At 39.4% G+C, this 21,752-nt stretch overlaps 1 protein-coding gene across 1 annotated transcript in view; it reads right to left on the bottom strand.

The window, feature by feature from the left end:
- Positions 1–21,752, bottom strand: part of Xkr4 (XK related 4) — a 377,575-nt gene that overhangs the window by 286,276 nt on the left and 69,547 nt on the right.

A 21,752-nucleotide genomic window follows, 5' to 3' on the forward strand; every position in this document is an offset into this window, starting at 1 on the left:
TTAGAAAGGTCAACTCTGTACCTGCACGATGTTTTGTACTATTCTCACTCCATTACCAGGTAGGGTTGGGAAACTGGATTACTGGGTTTCCATTCTGCCTTCTTCCCACTCTTTGGGGTACACTGAATGTCTGGAACTTAATCTCAGTGTAAATGTAAATATAAGCTTAAGAACTGTCACATATATTAGTTTTTCATCACTGAGACAAAATTCCAAAAAAAAAAAATCAATTCAAAATGAGAAAAAGGCACAGTTTGGCTGTGTTTTATGCCCCATGCATGAATGCTCTGTTGTGGTATATTGTGGCAGGGAATACATGGTCTAACCAAACCTGTTCACCCCACGGCAGTTAGGATGTGAAAGAGAAGGGGCTGGGTTCCTAACACCCCCTTTAGGGATACACCCCTGATGATGTAACTTCCACCAGGCCGCAGGTCTCAAACTTTTCTATCACCTCCTACTTTCATACAGCTTAGGTTCCCATGCTTGAATAAATAGGGATCACTTAATATTCATGCTAGAGAAAATTTTTGATAATCTTTTTTCTTTGTTTGGGTTCCAACCACAGGATTTTCTAATCCTTTGAAATTCATAGAGATTCAGCAAGGAACTATATAATTTTTCCACAGAAATACATAATTTATTTAATATTCTCATCATTTTGTGTGTGTTTATTTTCTGAAACAGTCTATGTAGCTTTGACTGTCCTGGAGTTCACTTTGTAGACCAGACTGGCTCCCTTTCTTTAGCCTGTACTCAGAGAGAATCAGCATGGTCTGGAAAATCACCTCTACAATGCAACTATATACACATAGGGAACAGAACCTAGAGATACACATTAACATGGAAGAAAGGGATAGAAAATATGCATTTCCACTGTGAAAAAAATCAACAATTAAAAATGAACAGATAGCTATGAATAAAACCCAGACAGAGGAGACTATCCTCCAATAGTGATTCCTCCAACAGGGGAAGCAAAGCTATAATATACAGCACAAGAACTACACACACACATATAATCCCATATGAAAGGCAAAAAGTGAACAAACAAAACCACAGAAGTTTTCGTTTTCCAAAATTCCCCAAGAGAAATCTGTAAACATTTCTGAGGACTGGTTTGAGTTTAAAGATATGCAAAGCATGCCCTCACAGCTGGAAAAGACTGCAGAAGCAGCAGTAACTCGGTCCTGCTTTTTAAGTAGTAAGAAGATGGGAGTTAGGAGTAACTGATAAGGAAACACTGGGAATAGAAAAATGCAAGTGTGTACAGAGAGTAGCAGGGCCCGGCAGCTGCTTACCTTGGGAGTCTGTGTAAGCTGGTGGGATTCAGCTTAATTCTTTTTTTTTTTAAATCAAATTTGTCCAGATTAAATGGGCTAGGACAGAAAGTGAAGAAACATGATGAAGAGCAGGAGTACCCATCCTCTTTCTTAGGACCTGACTCCACACACTGACAGGCACTCAGCAGTGTGGTAAGTCCTGAGAATCCTCAGTGTAGCTGGCTTGGGAAGGGAATCAAAGTGCTATCTTTTTTATTATTATTATTATTATTATTATTATTATTATTATTATTATTATTTCAAATTAGGAACAAGCTTGCTTCATATGTCAATCCCTTCTCCCTCTCCATCTCCCTCCCGTCCGACCAAACCTGACCCCCCAGCCTCCCACCTGCCCGCCCCACCCAGTCACCTCTTCACTCCCCAGGCAGGGTAGGACCCCGATGGAGGCTCCTCAAAGTCCACCACATCATCCTAGGCTGGGCCTAGCTCCCCCACCCCCACCCCCCCTGACGTATTCAGGCCAAGAGAGCATCCCTTCACATGGGATGGGCTCTCAAAGTCCCTTCTTACGCTAGAGAAAATACTGATCCACTACCAAGGGCCCCATAGATTACGGAGGCCTCCTCATTGACATCCATTATCAGGGGTCTGGATCAGTCCCGTGCTGGCCTCTCAGAAAGCAGTCTGGGGTCCATGTGCTCCCCCTTGTTCAGGCCAGCTGTTTCTGTGGGTTTCACCATCTTGGTCTGAACCCCTATCTTAAATATGTTCACATTACATAGAATAGGAAAGAGAAATAGACAAGCATGCCGTTCTATTTGGAGGCGTCAGTACTCAACTCTTGTTTGACAGAACAAGTGGGCAAAAAAGTAAAGAGGGAAATAGACGACATGAACAAGTCTCTACAACTGAACCAAGTTGACACTTATAGAACATTCCACCTAACAGCTGCAGAATAAACATTCCTCTCAAGCACACTCAGAGCAGGGCCACAACAAAATAGGGTGTGAAGCACAGATAAAACTTGACAAATTTACAAGAATAAGAATAATACAATGTGCTCTCAGATCATAATGGAATTAAACTCTAAATCAATAACAAAAAAATACAGAAAATTTCCAACTGTTCTCATAAATAACCAGAGAAGTAAGAAGAATATATTTCAAGATAAATTTAGATGTGCTTTAAACTGAATGGAAATGAAAATCTAGCATAAAACTTGTGGGATTGAGTGAAAGTAGAAAATGCAGACGGGGCTGAAGATAGAAGAGTAGAGAAAAGTCTCAGACTTTTAACCTGTATTTCCAGCTAAGAAACCAGGCAAGAAACATTGATTTAAATGCAAAGTATACAGAAGAAAGATAACAATAAGTACTAGGGCAGAAATCAATGAAACTAAAAATAGATAATTTTGGAAATCCAAAATACCGCAACAATTCATAAAAACTAAAGAAATATTGGACAAGAAAAATGAAAGAAAACACAGTTGCTAATATTGGAAATAAAAAAGGAAATGTGTATTGATTTTGTAGACATTAAATGGATAATAATAGAATGGGGTACTCTCAGCAATTTCATCTTCAGAAATTGGACAACCTGGGTAGAATCAATCAATTCCTGAAAGACACAAACTTCCAAAAGTTACTGTTAAAGAAAAGATAGTGGGAGTACCTTTTACATATTGAGACTAAATTCTGGTCTAAAAAAGAAATCTCTTCTGAGGTGGCTCCACTGGTCTACTGGTGCACAATAAGAGGGCTATCAAGGTCACAGAATATAAAGTCAATATTTTAACATGAACTTTATTTCTAAACGCCAGTAATGAGCAACTGCAATGGGTGGAGGACAGGACCCCCTCTAAGTAGCTATGGGCAAGCACAAAAGCCTGCAGGCACAAGAAGGAAGCATGTGAAAAAGTTCTCAAGCCACGTGTTGCTAATGAAAATCATTCTAGACAAGCAAATGGAGTTGGGTGCCACAGTCTTGGATAGAGAGGTAGTTATTGGTAAGATGTAATTTGTTTTCTAAATTTCTAAAGGCAACATAATCTCAATGAAAAACCAGCAAGCTTGTTTGACGCATACTTACAAATTTATTTTAAATTTATGTGGAAGACAAAGAATAGGTAAAACAATATTTTAGAAGAAAAAAAAATGAAGCATTCAGATCACATAATTTTACAGTATTCTATACATCGACAATAATCAAGGCTTTGTGGTATTGGTCAAAACACAGGTATACAAATATCTAGAACAGAGTATAGCACCCCAAAGTAATTCAAAACATACAACAAAGGAGGCTTTTGAGGAAGACAGTAATGTAGATATGTTTATGGATATGCATTAACATAAAGTTGATCAGTATCTGTTGATTACACTGCTAATGATTCAGTCATGATTGACATTTGGAAAATAGTTGTATAGACCCTTTTCTCCTTGTCACTGTTTCCTAAACAATGTATTATAATAACAACTTATGTAGCATTTATATGCACTATTGGCAAATAGGTAAACTAGAGAGTTTACAGGAAGGCATATGAAGTGTAGCATTTAAAGGATTTGAACATTCACATGTTTTGGCATCTACAGTGATGTGGAATCAATTCCTTATGTCTACAGAATGATAGCAAAGTATACCTATATTTTTTAATTTTTTAAAAAAGGCCAAGACTGAAAAGGTACTATTTGTAAAAACAAACCTATGGCCAAACCTAGAACAATTATAGCAATAAAATAAACAACAAGGTTATAGGTTGCACTGCTTAAGCAATGGGATGCATCCCAATAGTTATCTGTGGGCCATTTTATTTTTGCACTGATATATAGTATACATCCACAAACTGGGATGGCCTGTTTCACCTACCAGGCTGTGTGGTATAATCTACTGCTTCTAAGCTACAAATCTGCACAGCATGTTACTGCACTGAGTTCTGTAGGCAACTGCAAAACAGTGATATTTGTATACATAAACACATCTCCTCAGATGAGTACAATATGTGATATGAAATTTCTATCTCTGTTGTAATCTTATAGGACTTCATTATATATGTAGCTTATCATATCTGATCCACAATATTAAATAAACTCAATAAAGTAAATATGAGTTATGCAGACAGAAGAAAATTAATAAACAAATGAAAGAGGGCATATTATTAATTTTTTTTTGTATTTTTTCGAGACAGGATTTCCCTGTGGCTTTGGAGGCTGTCCTGGAACTAGCTCTTGTAGACCAGGCTGGTCTCGAACTCACAGAGATCCGCCTGCCTCTGCTTCCCAAGTGCTGGGATTAAAGGTGTGCACCACCACTGCCTGGCCAAGGCTGCATATTATTTACATAAGAATTCTGTTCTAACTGATAAATAGAAAATAACTAAAAGAGACAAAATATGCTTTAAATAACTGTGACAATAGTTACTGTAAACAAAAATGTATTGGTAAATTAAATTAGTGGTAGAATTTTGAGTTAACCCAAGACACTTACATTGCCTCATGGTATCACCTTCAAAATGAGATTATTTCTATAATGGTATTAGTGCAGTTCACAAATTCTCTGAATTTAAATCCTCTTCCCTTAAGTATGAGCTGTTCTTATTGATTTATGCCACAAAGAACACAGACTGAAAAGGGGAGAAAAGGAGTTTTGCAGCACATAAGAAACCTGGTACATATCATCTGGGTCAAGTGGCCAGGTTAATGTCATGGTAAGAAGGTATGGTGACAACATGCACCTTGGTATTGTATGATGCACTCCTGTGCTATTCTTCCCTGGAATGTAGGATCCCAGCCTAATCAGAGGTCAGCAGCAATCCTACAGTGAAGGTGCAGGGAACCAACATAAAAGTAAAAAGAATTTGTAATATTTTATTTTAGATCCTAAAGCACAAAAAGGATATTGGTGACAAAACTTGGAAAAATATTAATAAATTCTATATTTTCTTGAATATCCTTCATATGAATTATTGAGTCATAATCTTTAGTTTTATAAATTATAATAATTTTGTATTAATTGTTTTTCAATTTTTATGACTATGTCATGGCCATGCACGATGTTAACAGGAATGTGCTAATGCATGTGCTATACAGGACCTCTGTACTATCTTTTCAACTCCGCTGGATGCCCATATTAAGTTTTATAATAAAAATATAAATTGCTCGAGACATTCTGATGCACACTGCATGGCAGGCTGAAACATTCACAGGAGTGGAATGCAATTTACACTCTCACAAAAACGTGTGACTGGTTCATGCAGCCTACAGCAGGAATCCCACTGCATGGGTGCCTGCCTGTGACTCATTACCTGAAGCCATCAGAGCATGCAGCACTGCGTCATATTCAGCTGCAGCCTTGGTCATAACTTCAACAAGCTGAAATTCTACAGAAAACAATAATTCCAATCTTAGTGATGTTACAGACATCAAGAGAGGACAGCATTGACTGTGGCCTGGAAAGACTCCCAGGAAGAAGATGTCAAAGCCTGATGGGTCTTAAACCATCCAGAACATTTGTTCTCATCCTCATGATGCCCACTGTGATTGCTCACATGAGCTCTTCCACAAAACTCAAATCTAAGTCCTCTCAACTTCACATTCAACTTTTCTGTTCTTCCTTTTCAGCCTCTATCCCCATTACCTTCTGCCTGTATGGATAAAACATGTTTCTGGTCTCCTTGTCACTTTACACTAATGCCTAGGTGAACATTTTAAAATGAACCAGGAATTTACACATTTGTTACCTACCTGTGTATCCACCACCCACTAAATATGAGTTTCTAAGTGTTTTCTGGAACACTGAAGGAAGAAAAGCATAAAGCAGGAAGGGAATAGAGGAGAAAATGCGGGCTGTAAAGTGCAGGGCTTGGGGAACAGTCATCAGAGGAAATCCCAGATAGGGCTCATGAGGAATGCACAGAGATGTTGATGGCAGAGAATTTAAGCCAAAATGAAAATGAGAGAAAAACAGATGGAGAGAGGTAGGAAAGGAGGAAGAGAAGGAGAGATGGAGGACAAAGAGGGAGAGAGAACAATGATACAATTTCACAATTTATCCAAGGATGATCTGAAAAATCAAGACAATTATTTGACAAGGAAGCCTAAGTCATAGGACAACCTAGAACCTACGTCAGGGAAGATATCACACACTTAGTTCAAGACCATGGAATTACACATTTGCCCCTTGAGACAGGAAGAACTCAGATGTTTTTACAGAATACTTGCCAATAGGATACTAAGTCCAAATGTATTTCAAGATGCTTATTCAATAGACTCAAGCAATTTGCCTTCCTAACACTAGACACTGTGTCATTTATTTCTACTTTTACAAGCTTGTGGTACTGTGGCAGGTATTTGTTCAATATTTGAGAGGAAAATTAATCATATATTTTTGTACACAAGAGAGGCTGGAGACACAAATAATTTCAGAAAAATACATAGTATTTTGTAAAAATACACACTAGAAAAATAACTCCTAAGGAGGTATCCATCATTAGCATTGTCAAATTGAGTGCTCATTTTCATTAGCAAAGACTTGTATATCCATCCTGCAAGTATTGTTTTCCAAGACAAGTATATTCATATACCACTCTACAGAGCCATGCCCACATAAATAATCTCTAGACAAAGAGCCAAAAAATGCTTAACTATGTTACTCAATTAATGATCTTTGAAAATTTTTCCTAATACCCAATCAAAGATGATTCAGTCCATCTGAACCAGCACTTGATTCAAGTATAAAAGTTTGTAATCCATGTATTGACATTAAGATATAATCCACATTGCACATAGCTATGCCAATTCTATATTCACACACCACTTCCCCAAAGCATGATTATACTCCAGCTCTTCCTGAAGAACTGGTTACCCTAGGATCAGACAAGACATGATGGAACTCTCCTTGAAAGACTTCTCAAAATTTATAATTTTCATTAAAGGGAAATCAACATTTATATAATTTTACTATAATGATATCAATGTGAGTAGTACAAATGATCTAAAAAGAACAAGCATGAGATACTTCCTACAATATTCCATGACTCCAGCTACTCTCCATCCTTTACTACATCCATTCTGTATGGTGTTTACCCATCCAAGAACAAAAGCCAAGTTAGCAACAAAAATGGATCCATGTAGCCTCCTAACTAGAAATATAAAAAGAGATGCCATGCCTCAAGCTTCTATGTCTTTGATATTTACAGAGCCGCACAAACAACTAAAGTGCACTCCTTTAATCTTCACAAAAAAGTTAAGGAAGAAGAATTTATAGTCAATCATATTTAGAACTTATACCACTTTCTAGTGACCAAGAGCATAACAACAAAGGCCATTAACTGGTAGAAATCCACAAGTAGGAAATATTGTTCATCATCTGGGAAAAATAATACCCCTCACGATAAGCTAGAAGACTTTAGGAATGAGGGACTTTGAGAAGTCTTCTAAGTCAGCAATGGCATTTAACAGGCACTCCTCACTCTGTGCCAGCTAACTAAGCAAACAGATTGACAGGACATTATCAGAAGTGTGCTTCAGCCAACTCAGAGAAATTAGTCTGTCTCATTTTCTCTTCTATAACAAGCTCATATTCTATTTTTCCAGCTCAGTGTTCAATTTCACAACTTCCAGCCTGCCCTGCCATATCCAAGCTCTCCTCTTAGCTAATTCTTCAAAGAAAACAAAAAGGTTCTCACTATTGCTCATGTCTACCCAGCACTCAGGCAAATCTGTGCTACTTCTTTATACTACCCTCACGAGATGTAAAAAGTTAACATAAGGAATTATGCACTCTGGGGAAGAACAACACTGCATTGTCTCTGGGGAATGATAAAACAGTTGAGCCTTCAGGAAAAAAATCCTTTTTCATCTGTAAACCATGGCTGAGAGAGGTAACATGAATTTTCTATCCCCTGATTGTGACATTGTATATAAGAAAATGGAAATCAAATCAATTTGGCAAATTTTTCTAAGGTCACACCACTCATTAGTAACACCACAAGCATAGAATTCAGAGATCCAGCACTCATGGCCAACTCAGAACTCTCTGCCACAAAGCATAAACCACAGTGTGAAGACAGTACATGATTGAAAGACAGAAGAAGCCTTCCAGTGGAAGACCCATTGTAGCAGCAGTATGGAGAACACTGTTTGAAAGCTAATGGATACTGTATCAAATACCTGATCTTCAATATCCTTTCAATCTCCATAAAAACTATCACCATTTCTATCTTACTGCTGAGAGAATCAGAAATCAAGGCATGGAGTTAAGGTTTGGAGCCCAGAACCATATGTAAGAGTTAAGTTTAGTTAGTCTTTGAATTTGTACAACTAGACTGTTTAATTTTCAAAGCTATGCCTTAGCCACAACAACATCAAGATTAAGCTCTGTAACCTATACAGACCCACACATGAGGTCACTGTTTGGAAGAACAATGCTATGTGCTTCATAACCATGTTGCTTCTTACCTCGAGTCTATCTTTATACACATAGCACAAGAATCTGTCAACCCTGATTAAAAATCAGTGCATTGCAAAAACTGGTCATAGTGATTTCCTTCCCCTGGAAATTGCTGTTCTTAAAGAGTTAAGTCTTCAAAGAGGTTTATCCCAGAGTGCCTCTACCATGTAGTGAATGTCACCAAATGAGCCAATGCTGGAAATGACAGGACAGTAATCTCTTGGGATCTGCATAATTCTGGATAGGCCCAGGGTATTTGCACAAGAAAGGGCTAACATTGAGCAGGAAAATTATAGACATCGCATCTTTTATAAACCAACTTTCAAGAGGTGGTATATGCCTATAATTCTAGTGTTTGACATGTCAGAACAGAAGGGACAAGATGTTCAAGGCATTGGGATGGAAAGGTGGCTCAGCAGTTAGGAGCACTTGCTGCTCTTCCAGAGGACATGAGTTTGGTCTCTGGCACCCAAAGCATCCACTTTAGGCAGCTCACAACTTCCTGCAACTCCAGTTCCAGGGAATCTGTGGCCTTCTTCTGACGACTATACCAACTGAAGTGCCAGTGTGAATGAAGAAAATATCACAAGTTTACACCCCTAAATGAAGAGGTACAGGGAGTCAATGGGTGCCAAGAGACAGAAAATTCTGTTTTATTTAGAGATTTGCCCTCTGACAGGTTATCCAGTCCCAAATGATCAGCCATAAATATATCCACATATGAGCAACACCAGATGGACTCATTAGGTTTGACAGGTGGAAAGATGAAAGGACAGATGCTTGATAGATGCAGTTGATTGATAGATCCATGTGACAATAATAATTTTAAAAGAAATCATTCATTTGATAGGGAGTACTGAAAGATATAAGAGAAGATAGAGAGGTAAGAAGGAGAGATGAAAACCATATAAAGACAGTACCCATGTATGAAGTTCTCTTAAATTTTTCTAAATTAATAAAACTGGGATAGACTATTGACCTTTATGTATTTAGTATGTTGGACTGTAGTTAAGTGTCTAGATTATTTTGTTATTTTGCTGAGCATAAATACACACACATACACACATAAGCTTGCATGCAAACACATATGCACAGGAATATGGCCATGTTGTGGGAGAAAATTTCAGTGAATATGAAATTTACATTAAGTTACACCAAAATGCTTATAATCAAGAAACACATGCTTACCAACATAACAAAAAATCAGACCAAAGTTGGAGCCTGTCCATAGTTGAGTACTTGAGCCTGTAAATAGTCTAGAGGAATAACTGCTGTGCATGTCTAGTGCCCATCATAAATCAAATAGACATGCTTTATCAAGAATGGCTTCATGCTGTACTTCCAATCCTGACAATCAGAAACACCCCCCCCACACACACACACACAGAGGGGCATACACACACAGAGGCATACACACATACACAAAGGCACGCACACAGTGGCACACATGCCAGTTCCCAGTTTTGTGAATAGGGCTTTGCCTTTAAAACCATGCAATTTCCTGGTGCAGATATTGAGGGTTGCTGAGGATACAAAGTAGTCATAACTCAGTACCATGAACTTTCAGTGACAAAGACAATTTTTCTCTGCAACAGCGGCCACACCCCTTCCTGAGATGATATGATCTAGAACAGGCACTTCTGAGCTCCTTGAAATGAGATAGGGTATAAATTCAACAAGCCAGAGATAGATACTAGTGAATTTGTTCTTTGGTTCTGCAAATACAGATCTGCATTTTGCCACAGAGCAAATATATACTGATTATTTATTTCCTTAGGTAACTTAGGAGGAAGATGTGTGCTCATCTTTGGCCTTAAAAGAGAGACTTTATTTCATATTTGTTCGGTAAAAAAGGAAATCAAAAACCCTCACATCTTTATGACTACAGAGAATTTCATTCTATAGAGCATAAAGTAATTATGTGATAACTCATTTCTCCTAGCTACAGTAACTAGTAAGAAGGGAACACACACACTCACAAATATCTAAATATTCACTTTCTTAGAAATTCATGTCTTGTTTGCATAATGAATATTTGCTAATTCTATGTGACATTAAATATTTTAAAATATTAGTATAATTTTATCTTCTTATCTACTAGTGATTCAAAGGCAGACCACTACTTTATAAATAGACCCTAACATAGACCTAGGCAAGCATAATACTTTATTCTTGTTTTGACAGAACTGATAGTCTTTAGTGTGCCAGTTTGTACAGCATTGACACAGCCATCAAGGAAGCTGCCGTTCTAGTTAGGATGTGATTTCATTGTGGAATCAGCGTTGTGATGTAATTCTTGGGTATGTTGTTAAGCACCTAAAAACGGCTTCTTGAGGCATTGACTGAGCAAACATAAATCTTGATTGTGTCAGCAAGTACTGCCAGTTGCAAAACTGGACATTTAAAAATGGAGTCAACAATCATGCATCAAATAGCTGCATCTCTCAAACCTGGCACCAAGTCATTGGAAGCCAGAGCTTGTGTTATTCTTGTATTATACATAATCTGCTTAAATAGACTTCAAACAATACAATATTTGATCAAAATCTTCCTCCTGACAAAGCAATTTCTATGAAAGTTTTGATTTGCAAACTCCAAACCTCTCACAAAAATAACTTAGGTAGGTCTTTAACAGTCAGAGCATTTGGTTTTCGTTCTCTCGTTATTCCTGATAGACCATCATCTCCTGGGAACTCTGCCAAATCTCATACAGATGATGGTAGTGCTTAAAACCCCATTTGCAGCACATTCTTAGCAGAATGAAATGGCATTTTATCATTTGTTATTTTGAATTTCACCATTGTTCATTAATGACTGTACATGTGAAAATCTTAAATCTAGTAATGAATGTACACCCCTCATATTATTACTAAAAAAAAGCCATACTGTCTTAGTCACCTTGGTCTTTAATTATTTTATTTTCAGAGGTGAAAACTAGGACTCCTAATGAGATCCAGGGTAACAAACTGAGATAAACAGACCACGACATGGGATCTATATCTCTGTGTCACATGCCTCTCTATGAAACATTTCTGGCCATGCTTCTTCCATCCTACCTTAACCCTCCTTAATGACAAAGCATCCCTGAGTTAACTTCAACTGCTATAAGATTTTCCTGTCAACTGACATGGCCTGGGGATGCACACTTACTACTTTGACTACCTGATAAAATAGGATTGAATGAGGTCAAAGCCTCAGGCCTTTCCATCTTTAAATATGTACTGACCAACACTTTATAATAAGAACCTGTTTGGCCATAGGAAGAAAGGTGGTAGGAGCTGATTTATTGTTTCAGAAGGTAGCAAATAAGAATTTCTAAATGCCTTATGTCCAGTACTGAACAAGGATGTAGACACATGTAAGAAATGCATCCCCAACCATCTTTAAGGCAAGCATCTTCCTTATTTTCTTTGGAATGAAAACAACACAGGATAAAATGAAGTCAGTTTTGATATTCTCTGAGCATGTATCATTTGCCCCAGTGTTTGCACCATAAATGGAAGCTGTCCCATAAAATGTGGGTGGATAACAGCTTAGCTTAAAGAGACAATGCAGAAAATTACAAAATCACCTAAATATTCCAATTGTTAATTAAAAAAACCTACCATGAAAGATGAAATCCGCCATGGGATCAACATTTGTCTGCATGTTTGCTGGTGGTATTGCCCTCTAAGCCAGACATTCTGAAGATATTATAATTATGCCTTTTAATGATGACATGTAAGCTGCATAGAGTCAGGGTTTCCTTTCAATATTTCCATACAAGCATATAACACAACATACTTGATTCTATCCACTCTATTATTCTGCCTTATACCCTTCTCACATCCAGAGTAGTTTTCTATTTATTTTCATGTATTTCTTTATTCACCCTAACTGGAATGTACAACAAAGAAAAGTAATGTTTATCTCTCTGCATCAGGTTATTGCACCCAACATGATAATCTTTAGCAAGATGCATTTTCCTTGAAATGTCACAATCCAATTCTTCATAGCTAAAACTTCATAATGTAGTTTCTACCCTTTTTTAATCAATTCATCCCTTGGGGAGCTCCTAGGCTTATACAATGATTTGTTATTGTGAAAGGTGATATGAACACCACTGTCTCTATAGTAATTCTATTTTCTTTTGGAGAATATTCTCAGAAGCACACACACACACACACACACACACACACACAAACACACACACACATACACACACACACACCACCCAACACACACACACACCACACCCAACACACACACACACACACACACACACACACACACACACACACACACACACCACACACATACCAATGTGTGTGCTAGGCACATTATAGATGGAAGCCCTATAAGAGGAAAAGTCAAAAGTCAATTTCTTCATAAATATACAGAAAAATGTTGGATAAAGAGCAGGGAAATGTGGTTCCAGAATAGAAGACAGAACAAGCAACGCATAACATGAAGTCCTGCCATACATCTCAAGATGAACACATTCAGCTTTTGTTGGTCCATGGAGCAAGATAATGGAGGAAAGAGAATGCTTGGAAACCAAGCCAGAATAGAAAGAAGGGTTGTTATGATTTACATATGTCCCTTAGGGTTCACATGTTGGAGATAGTACTCAGTGGGACAATGTTGGAAAGTGGGACTTATGTAAAGTGCTTAGATAAGCAGGAAGCAAAATGGATTGGTGGCTCTTTACCTGGAGTGCTTTAGTGATCGTGGGAAAGAGTTTCTAGCACAGATGAGCTTCTTGTCACTGCTTTCTCTCCCTGCTACACATGCCATTCCACCTTCCAACATCAATGAATAAGTAAAATGTCCTTGGCCAATGGTAGGCTCCTTAACTTTGTACTTTCCTACTTGTTTTGTATAAATTACTTGGTCTCTTGATAGCCCAGGGATCTAGGGTAAAACCAAATAATACTCGTCTAAAATCAGGCACTGGGAAGATATCTGGAGATCTACAGGGATGGCACCATCTGGCAATCTGGTCAGCGGAGGAGAGGCCGCCTTGGGTACCCTCCCCTGATGGTGAGATTGATGACTGACTTGTGTGCCATCCTATAGCTTCGTCCAGCGGCTGGTGGAGGTAGGGGCAGACACCCACAACTAATCACCCAAGCTGAACTGGAGCCCAGGTGCAGAGAGGGACAAGTGGGGAGGGAGCACAGGAGTCCAGACCAGGCTGGTGGGGCCCACAGGAACAGCTGACCTGAACATCGGGGAACTCTTGCTCCCCAGATTGATGGCTGGGATACCAGCATGGGACTGATCCTGACCCCAGAACATGGGTTTCTGTGGGGAGACCTCGGAAATCTATGGGACCTCCTGTGGGGGTTCAGTGCTTGTCCCTGGTATAGGTATGAACTTTGGGAGCCCATTCCTTATAGGGGAATGTTCCCTGAGCCTGGGCCCACGGGGGCGGGCCTAGGCCCTATCCTGGAGGATACGATAGACTCTGGTGACACCCTATGGAAGGCCTCACTATCCAGGGGGAGCAGAAAGGATATGTGACAGACAGGGTTTTAGTTGGGGGCGGGAGGACCGGTGGGAGAGGGGAGCTGGGATTGTCATGTGGAGTAATCCTGTTTCTAATTCAAATTTTAAAAAGTTGAAAACAAAAGATTTTGAAGAGGGGGAAGGAAAAAAAAACTCTGTGATAAAATGACCCTTACTAAAATTTTGCTATATTCATAGATCAATGTCCCACACAGCCATCATCAGAGACATTTCCTTCTGTACCAGATAGGAAAAAATACAGAAACTCCAAACCTGACAAAATGCAGAGAGAGAGAGAGGAGAGAGAGAGAGAGAGAGAGAGAGAGAGAGAGAGAGAGAGAGAGAGAGAGAGAGAGAGAGCAACCTTGAAACACTCAACCTTCATTGGGAAGTCTATCAAATCTTTCTCCTCAGGGTTCAGAGAACCCTGAGAAAGATGAGAGATAAAGATTGTAAGAGTCAGAAGGGATAGAGGACACCAGGAAAATAAGGCCCTCAAATCAACATGATTAAAGCTCATGTGAACTCACAGAGACTAAGGTAGCATGTACAGGGACTGCATGGGTCTGCACCAGACCCATTCAGTGTGTGAATTTTGACACTTTTATTTATTCTTAATTAAAATACAATTACATCATTTTTACCTTTTCTTTCCTTCTTTCAACTCCCTTTCAAATTGATGGCTTCTTTTTTTCTATGATTACTGTTGTGATGTGCATATATATGTATATATACAAAATTCTGAATCTATTCAATGCTGCTTGTATGTATATCATTTTATACTTGACCTCTTTGTATTGACTAACTAAGGAAGTGAGCAAATGTGTGGAGGAAAGATGAGAGAGAAACAAGTGAGAAAATATGTTGGGGAGATATGGGAGAGAAAGAGAAAGGGATGGGGCCTATCCCTAAGGGAGACTAATGCTCTCTCTTTCAGTAGTCATTAGCTGCCTATAGCTCATGGGACCTGTTTCATTTCCCCTCCACATTAGCATGTCTACTGGTATTGGCACTGTTCAGATCTTCTTTAGCTGTATTGCTATGGGGTTATGGGTGTAGCTTCCCTGTCATTTCTTGTTTGTTTTTCTTTTTTTGCCTTGAGAATTACACTCAAGAATTTATAGTTCCATTAAACTAGATAGTTCATCTTGTATAAATCTGTGGTCCATAGGAAAGTGGTGGCATATATTAAATATATTGAGGGCAGCACATTATCCAGTAAGATTACGCTATGGGGTCCACGACTCCGAAGAGGTACATCCATCTATGTGTTTTTAACATAACACAATTTTTATTGAATCTTTGGTTATTTCACACCATGTACCCTAAACCTATCCTTTTTCCAGTCCTTCCACATCTATCCTCCAACCTATATTACCCACTCCAAAGGTTAATACAGATAAAAACAAAACAAAATCTCATCAGCCTCTCTGGGCAACAACCTGCTTCTCTATCAGGTTGCAGCCTTCTGTGCATGTACCATTCCACTTCTCCATCTTCCCAGCATCTTAATCACATACTCATTCATCAGAGTGGCATTGGAGGTTGTGGTGTGTGTCACACAGTATATCCTTTTGCACAATCAGCCCAAACAGCTTATCCTTCTGAATGTTAATTACAATGAGTCCTTAGGCTACTTCAAGGCCTCTAGTTTCTGTTACAACATTAATACTGGACCTCCATAGAGACTCTCAGATACCTTGCTTTTGCCCTTAGTCATGAGGGATTCTGCAGCTATGGATCTGCAGGGCCAGCCCTTTCACATACTCCAGTAGCTACTAGATGGGGAAGGTGTTGGGGTGGGCCAACTCAAAACCCTTAATCTAGGCTTGGGTGGTATTGAGTTGGTCAGCCTGGTAGCTTTCTCTCATCTACACCACCAGAACCACTCCCCTTCTAGCCAAGTGAGAGAAGGGACCAGCTTTTCTACTCTCCCATGCCCATGCCTCTGGGTCCAGCTGTCCCTCACACTGCCCAGAAAGCAGATGGGGTAGACTCTCCAGTGCCCATGCCATTTGGACCAGTTCTCCCTCACAGAGTCCCCAGGGCCAGCTCTCCTGCTCTGCCTAGATGAGGGTCAATGCCAGCTTTCCCAAGTGCATCAGAGGGTAAGGGGTGGGACCAGCCCTCCCACACCCACACGTCTAGGGCCAGCTCTTCCATGCTGCTCCAGGTGAGGGGTTGGGCCAGCTCTCACACACCCACGCCATTGGGCCAGCTGTCCTGCTTCTCCAGATAGGTGCAGGAACAGCTCTGCATCCCTGTAGCTACTGGGATGAAACTCTCCCAAGTCTACATCACTGCTTGTACCACCCTGTGGTGGCTTATGGGGGAGCAGATCCAGCTCAGGGAAGATATCAAAATTACTTCTGGCTACAGTACACAACCCTAGATAACCTCATAGCTTTCAGTGGTAGTATGGCCACTGACAGAAACACAGACCCTGGCTGCATCAGGACCATAGACCCAGACATGGCCTTTGGCCACAGCAGGGGCCCAGACTGCACCACTGTCTCAGACAGATGTGCATGGCTCTAACTGCAGGGTGTTCCTCACTGCTGCAGCACACCCAGTTCCACCTCTTTATACTGCACAGGCTGCCTGGCTTCTCTTTCTCTCCCATATCTCCCCAACATATTTTCTCACTTGTTTCTCTCTCATCTTTCCTCCACACATTTGCTCACTTCCTTCCATCACACCCAGTCCTTGGCCTCTGAGTCCTATGCCTTTTCTTGAGTTCTTTTCCTTAGGTTTGTTTGTCTTCTCCAACTTTGATGTGTTAGTTTTAGTTTTATCTTATTTTCTTTTGATATATATTTAGAAAATGAATGATATTTTTTAAAAAATTCGCTAGGGTAAATCTTAACAAATTGGCTGCTGGGAGTGGAAAAATCATTTTTTCTCCAATAGAGTGACACTGGGTATATCAACCAGTCCAAGATGGGCCCCCTGTAGCTGACCAACATATTATGGAGTCCACAGGGGTTTTTCTTGTTGCTGTTTGTTGTTTTTTGTTCTGGTGTGTGTGTGTGTGTGTGTGTGTGTGTGTGTGTGTGTGTGTGTGTGTGCGCGTGCACGCGTGCGCACGTGTGTGCTCAAGCTTTTATTTGGTTGCAGTTTGGTGATTACTTTGGGGGTGGCGGTGGTTGTTTTAGATTTTTTTCTTGTTTGTTTGGGGGGGTCTGTTGCTATATTGGTTTTTTGAAAATGAACTTTAAGTTGGGTGGGTAGGGAGGGGGAAGTGATCTGGATGGACTTGGGGGAGGGAAAGAATATGGTCAAAATATATTTAAATTTAAAAATTGTTTTAAACAATTAAAAAAATTACTCAGTCTCAGGCACAAAACAGACTATGACTGGTCAATAACAATAAATGTTATTAAGCCCATGTGATGGGCCAGAAACAGATTTTAATGTGTATGCACATGCCTTCCCTGTGTCATTCTCACCAGTGCTTAGAATGTGGGTGACTTACCAATGGGGGCATAAGCAGTTATGTACCTTTCAGTTGAGTATCTGTATGTGTGGAAGGGGTAATCTGTAGAGAGTAACTGTTTCAGTGCATGTCTACAGTATCAATCCAATGCTTCAGGACTAGGGGAGGTAATACATGCTTTAGGACTAGGGGAGGTAATCGTGCTTCAGGACTAGGTGACATATGAAATGCTCATTCACAGTAATGCAAGCAAGAAAGCCTTTGCTTCAGCAGCTAAATGTGTAAGGAGGCAACACTTCACCTTCCCTTGATGTCACAGTAAATAAACATGCTTCACATTCAGAAGGAGAAAGACAATAATTGCATTGAATGCTGAATCCAAATGAGCTAACAGACAGAAACCCACAGACTCCAGCATCCAGCTCTGCTCTCAAAAGCATGCAATATTAGGTATTTCTCCAAGTTTCTGAAACTAAGAAAAACTCATTTATTCTTGGCTTTTCTATTGCTGATGCCTAAAAACATATCAAAGACTTTGTGGATAGTATAATCAAGTAAAAATTGGCCAGTTTTTCATGTGGGCTACATAATGAATTTGCAAGAACCTGTGAGACATTTTTATTTTTGATAATTAAAATGTACTAATGCAATTTTCCAATACTTTTATAATTTTAAATTTGGATATATTATTTGTGCTTCTATACAAACAAATATTTGTGGTTTTGATTTTTCATTCCAAAATGCTTTGATTCTGCTAAAAGAAACAGGAAATCATTTCCATAGATAACTCTATATGATGATTTTTGTGTATGTACATTTGATTTGCATGAAGAAACAGGAAGGATGCAGAAGAAAATACTTAAAAATATATAAATTGGGAGCTGGAAATAACTGGATGGGTAGGAATAAGACTTACATATGTCTGCAATAATTTATACATTTAAAAACAAACTACTGCTATGTCCATTTTAGAGACAAGGAAATTGGGGGAAGAAATGGGAGATAACTCTTGAGGTCCTCATCGTGCATATGGAAGATGCTGCTGCAGAGTTGCAATGAATAGGGTGTGTGATGCTGCAAAGCTTCCAGCAGAGAGAATGAACTGCAAGAAATGGAGACAAGGAGGCCAGTGAAAGCCCCAGTGCAGGTGACAGACAGTGGATTTTAACTCAAGAAAGATGGCATATAACAGAAAATGCCATTCAACACTACATGTTACTGCACTAGAATGTGAAAGGGGGAAGCAGGAAGGGCTATTTGAGGGTATATGGGTGACTGGGTGTAAGCATCATCAGGTTCAGTCAGAGGCAGGAGAAGCAAAGAGAGGAGAGTTTCATCTTGGAAATGTGATTTGGTGCCTGGGAAGCCCCTAGATAAAGAACAGAGTCAATCAGAGCTTCAAATAAAAACACACAAGGAGATAAGGAGGCAAAAGGCATGGGACCCTGTGATGTTAAGACCCGTGTCACTTCTGCAGGTGGACCCATAGAGCCTTGAAATGACAAACTTTTTTGAGGGACCATTGCTAAGTATTAGGAGTTGGTCACCTGTCTCAATTCCATTCATTCTATCCCATTCTCCCTTCAATTACATACACTAATAGATGATGGTAAAGATTCATTTGCTTTTGAAAACCTTATTATTAAATAAAATGCACATGTAATCACCTGTTAAATAATCTTAGTCATTCAGTAATGCATTTTTATTCTCTAAATTATAACTATAAAATCTTTGCTGTTTTAAACCAATTTTCACCATCCCTTTAATATATAAGCCCTGTCATATTTTCTGCCCTTTTATGTAGGAAATACATAATTTATTAAGTAAACATATTAATTTCCAGCACGTGTATAACAATCTGATACCAAAACCTCTGGAGAAGAATTGGCAGGCTATTATAACACTGACAGGAAGTAGGAAGTGCATTGTTTGGGGAGGGTTGAAAGTCTTTGACCTTCTACAATCTGACAGGCAAACAGCAAGCTGTTCATTTTAACCTTTGCTGGCCACATGGCTGTTGGCAATAAACATGTTGGAAAGCCAAGAAACCCAAGTGCTCTGGCCAACTGAAAAAAAAGTGATCCCATCAGATTGCCTGTAGGCAAGACTGTAGGATATTTTCTTGAATGATTGTTGATTTGAAGGCCCAGCCAATTGGGTAATGGTACTACCTTTGGGGCATGTATTCCTAGATAGTATAACAAAGTAGGCTAAGCAATCCATGAGGGGAAAAGCCAATAAGAAGTATCCCTCCATGGTCTCTGCTTCAGTTCCTGCTTGAATTCCTGCCCTGACTTCCTCTGGGATATTGTGTTACTGGGAAGTACAAGATGAAATAAACTCTTTCCTTCCCAAGCAGCTTTTAGTCATGATGTTTTATCATAACAATTTAACCCCTGACTAATATGCCAGTCTATGGGGGAGCACAGCTACTTCAACTGCTCTGTTTTCTGCTAAGTGACCAGAATGCTTCCATCCAAGCCTGTTCATGGCCACTGAGAAAGCAGTCAGTGGATATTAAAAATGAGTGCAGCACATGCTATAGGGGTGGGTACCTTCTTAAGTTTCTTATCATTGATGTCAAATGTTATCACAAACAGGGACTTAAGCAACCAAATGTATTTTATTATAGTTCTCTAGGTCAGTAGTCTTGTATGATAACTAGACTAAAATCAAGATGTCAGCATTGTTGTGTTCCTGCTGCAGACTCAGGAGGAATCTGATTCCTTTCTTTCCACCCATATTTCCTTATTAGAGGTCCTGATCTTTCATCCCCAAGCCTGCTGCACAGCATCTCTCTGGCTCCCATTTCTGCTTTATACTTCTACTTTTAAAAGAAAACATACAAAAAAAGCCACATTTTTATTTTTTTGAAATAGGGCCTTGAAAGGTTGTTCAGGCTAGCCTTGAACCCATAGCAATACTCCTGTCTCAGCCTTCCACATTCTGGGATTGCACACATATGTCCCATGCCCAGCTGCTCTTTATATCACTTTTAAATTGAGTCTACACTGGATAGCTCAGAATAATTTCCCTGCAGTGCAATCAGCTGATTAATAACCTTAATTTCACCTGTGTAATTAAGCCCCCTTTGCTTTGAAACCAAACACAGTCACATGTTCCAGGGATGACCATGTAAACACCTTTCTGAAAGAGAAGGCACTCATCATTCTTCCCAGTATAGTGTTTTGTATATCAACTGTTTAACTGTTCATAATACAACAGGTTGTGTTGGAACATGCTGCACACTTATGCCTGGATAATAAAGGATGTATTATTCACAGGAGAGGAAAGGAACAACCATTCTATTGGAATGAAAGAGAATTGGCTACTGCAATAAGTCAAGATTTACATGACATTGTAAAATAACAGATTAATAAAAGTTCAACTATATTCAAGACAAGTTAGACAATAGTGATTACTCTAATAAGAAGGCATATTGATTAGAGCATAGAAAGAACACTTTGTACAAAATGGCTCCCTTTCATCTGGCTTTTTGGTTACCTAAATATCCTCATGCAATGCAGCATGCAAACAGGCCAAGTAAGATGATCTCACTGTAGTGCTTTGGCCTCCCATCTTTATCTAGTTGATAAGAGTTTACCACTACTGACTCTGAAATCAACAGAGTAGTGAGACAGAACACAGGGAAATACGTCTGATTTTTTTTTTGGGGGGGGGTGTTTCCAGACAGGGTTTCTCTGTGGCTTTGGAGGCCGTCCTGGAACTAGCTCTTGTAGACCAGGCTGGTCTTGAAGTCACACAGATCCACCTGCCTCTGCCTCCAGAGTGCTGGGATTAAAGGCGTGTACCACCACTGCCAGGCACACAGATGATTTTATACTTATGTTTCTCTGGTCACAGAAAAGAGAGATTTTCCTGGCCTGGCTGCTCATTAGATCCTGAAGATTTTGTAGAATTGACAACCCGAGAGTGGAACCTCTTCTACCAGGTATTATGCTGGAAATGGGGCATAATTTACAGAGGGTCTTGAGAAAGTAACAAGGTGGTGGCCTTCTGTGACCCTGAATTGATGACCTCCATTGGCTTTTGCATTTACTGCTCAAATTCTTTGTAAAGGGTTGAATCTACTGATGGGC

The sequence above is a fragment of the Cricetulus griseus genome, chromosome 2 (genome assembly GCF_003668045.3).
Source record: "Cricetulus griseus strain 17A/GY chromosome 2, alternate assembly CriGri-PICRH-1.0, whole genome shotgun sequence".
NCBI classification, from domain to species: Eukaryota; Metazoa; Chordata; class Mammalia; order Rodentia; family Cricetidae; genus Cricetulus; species Cricetulus griseus.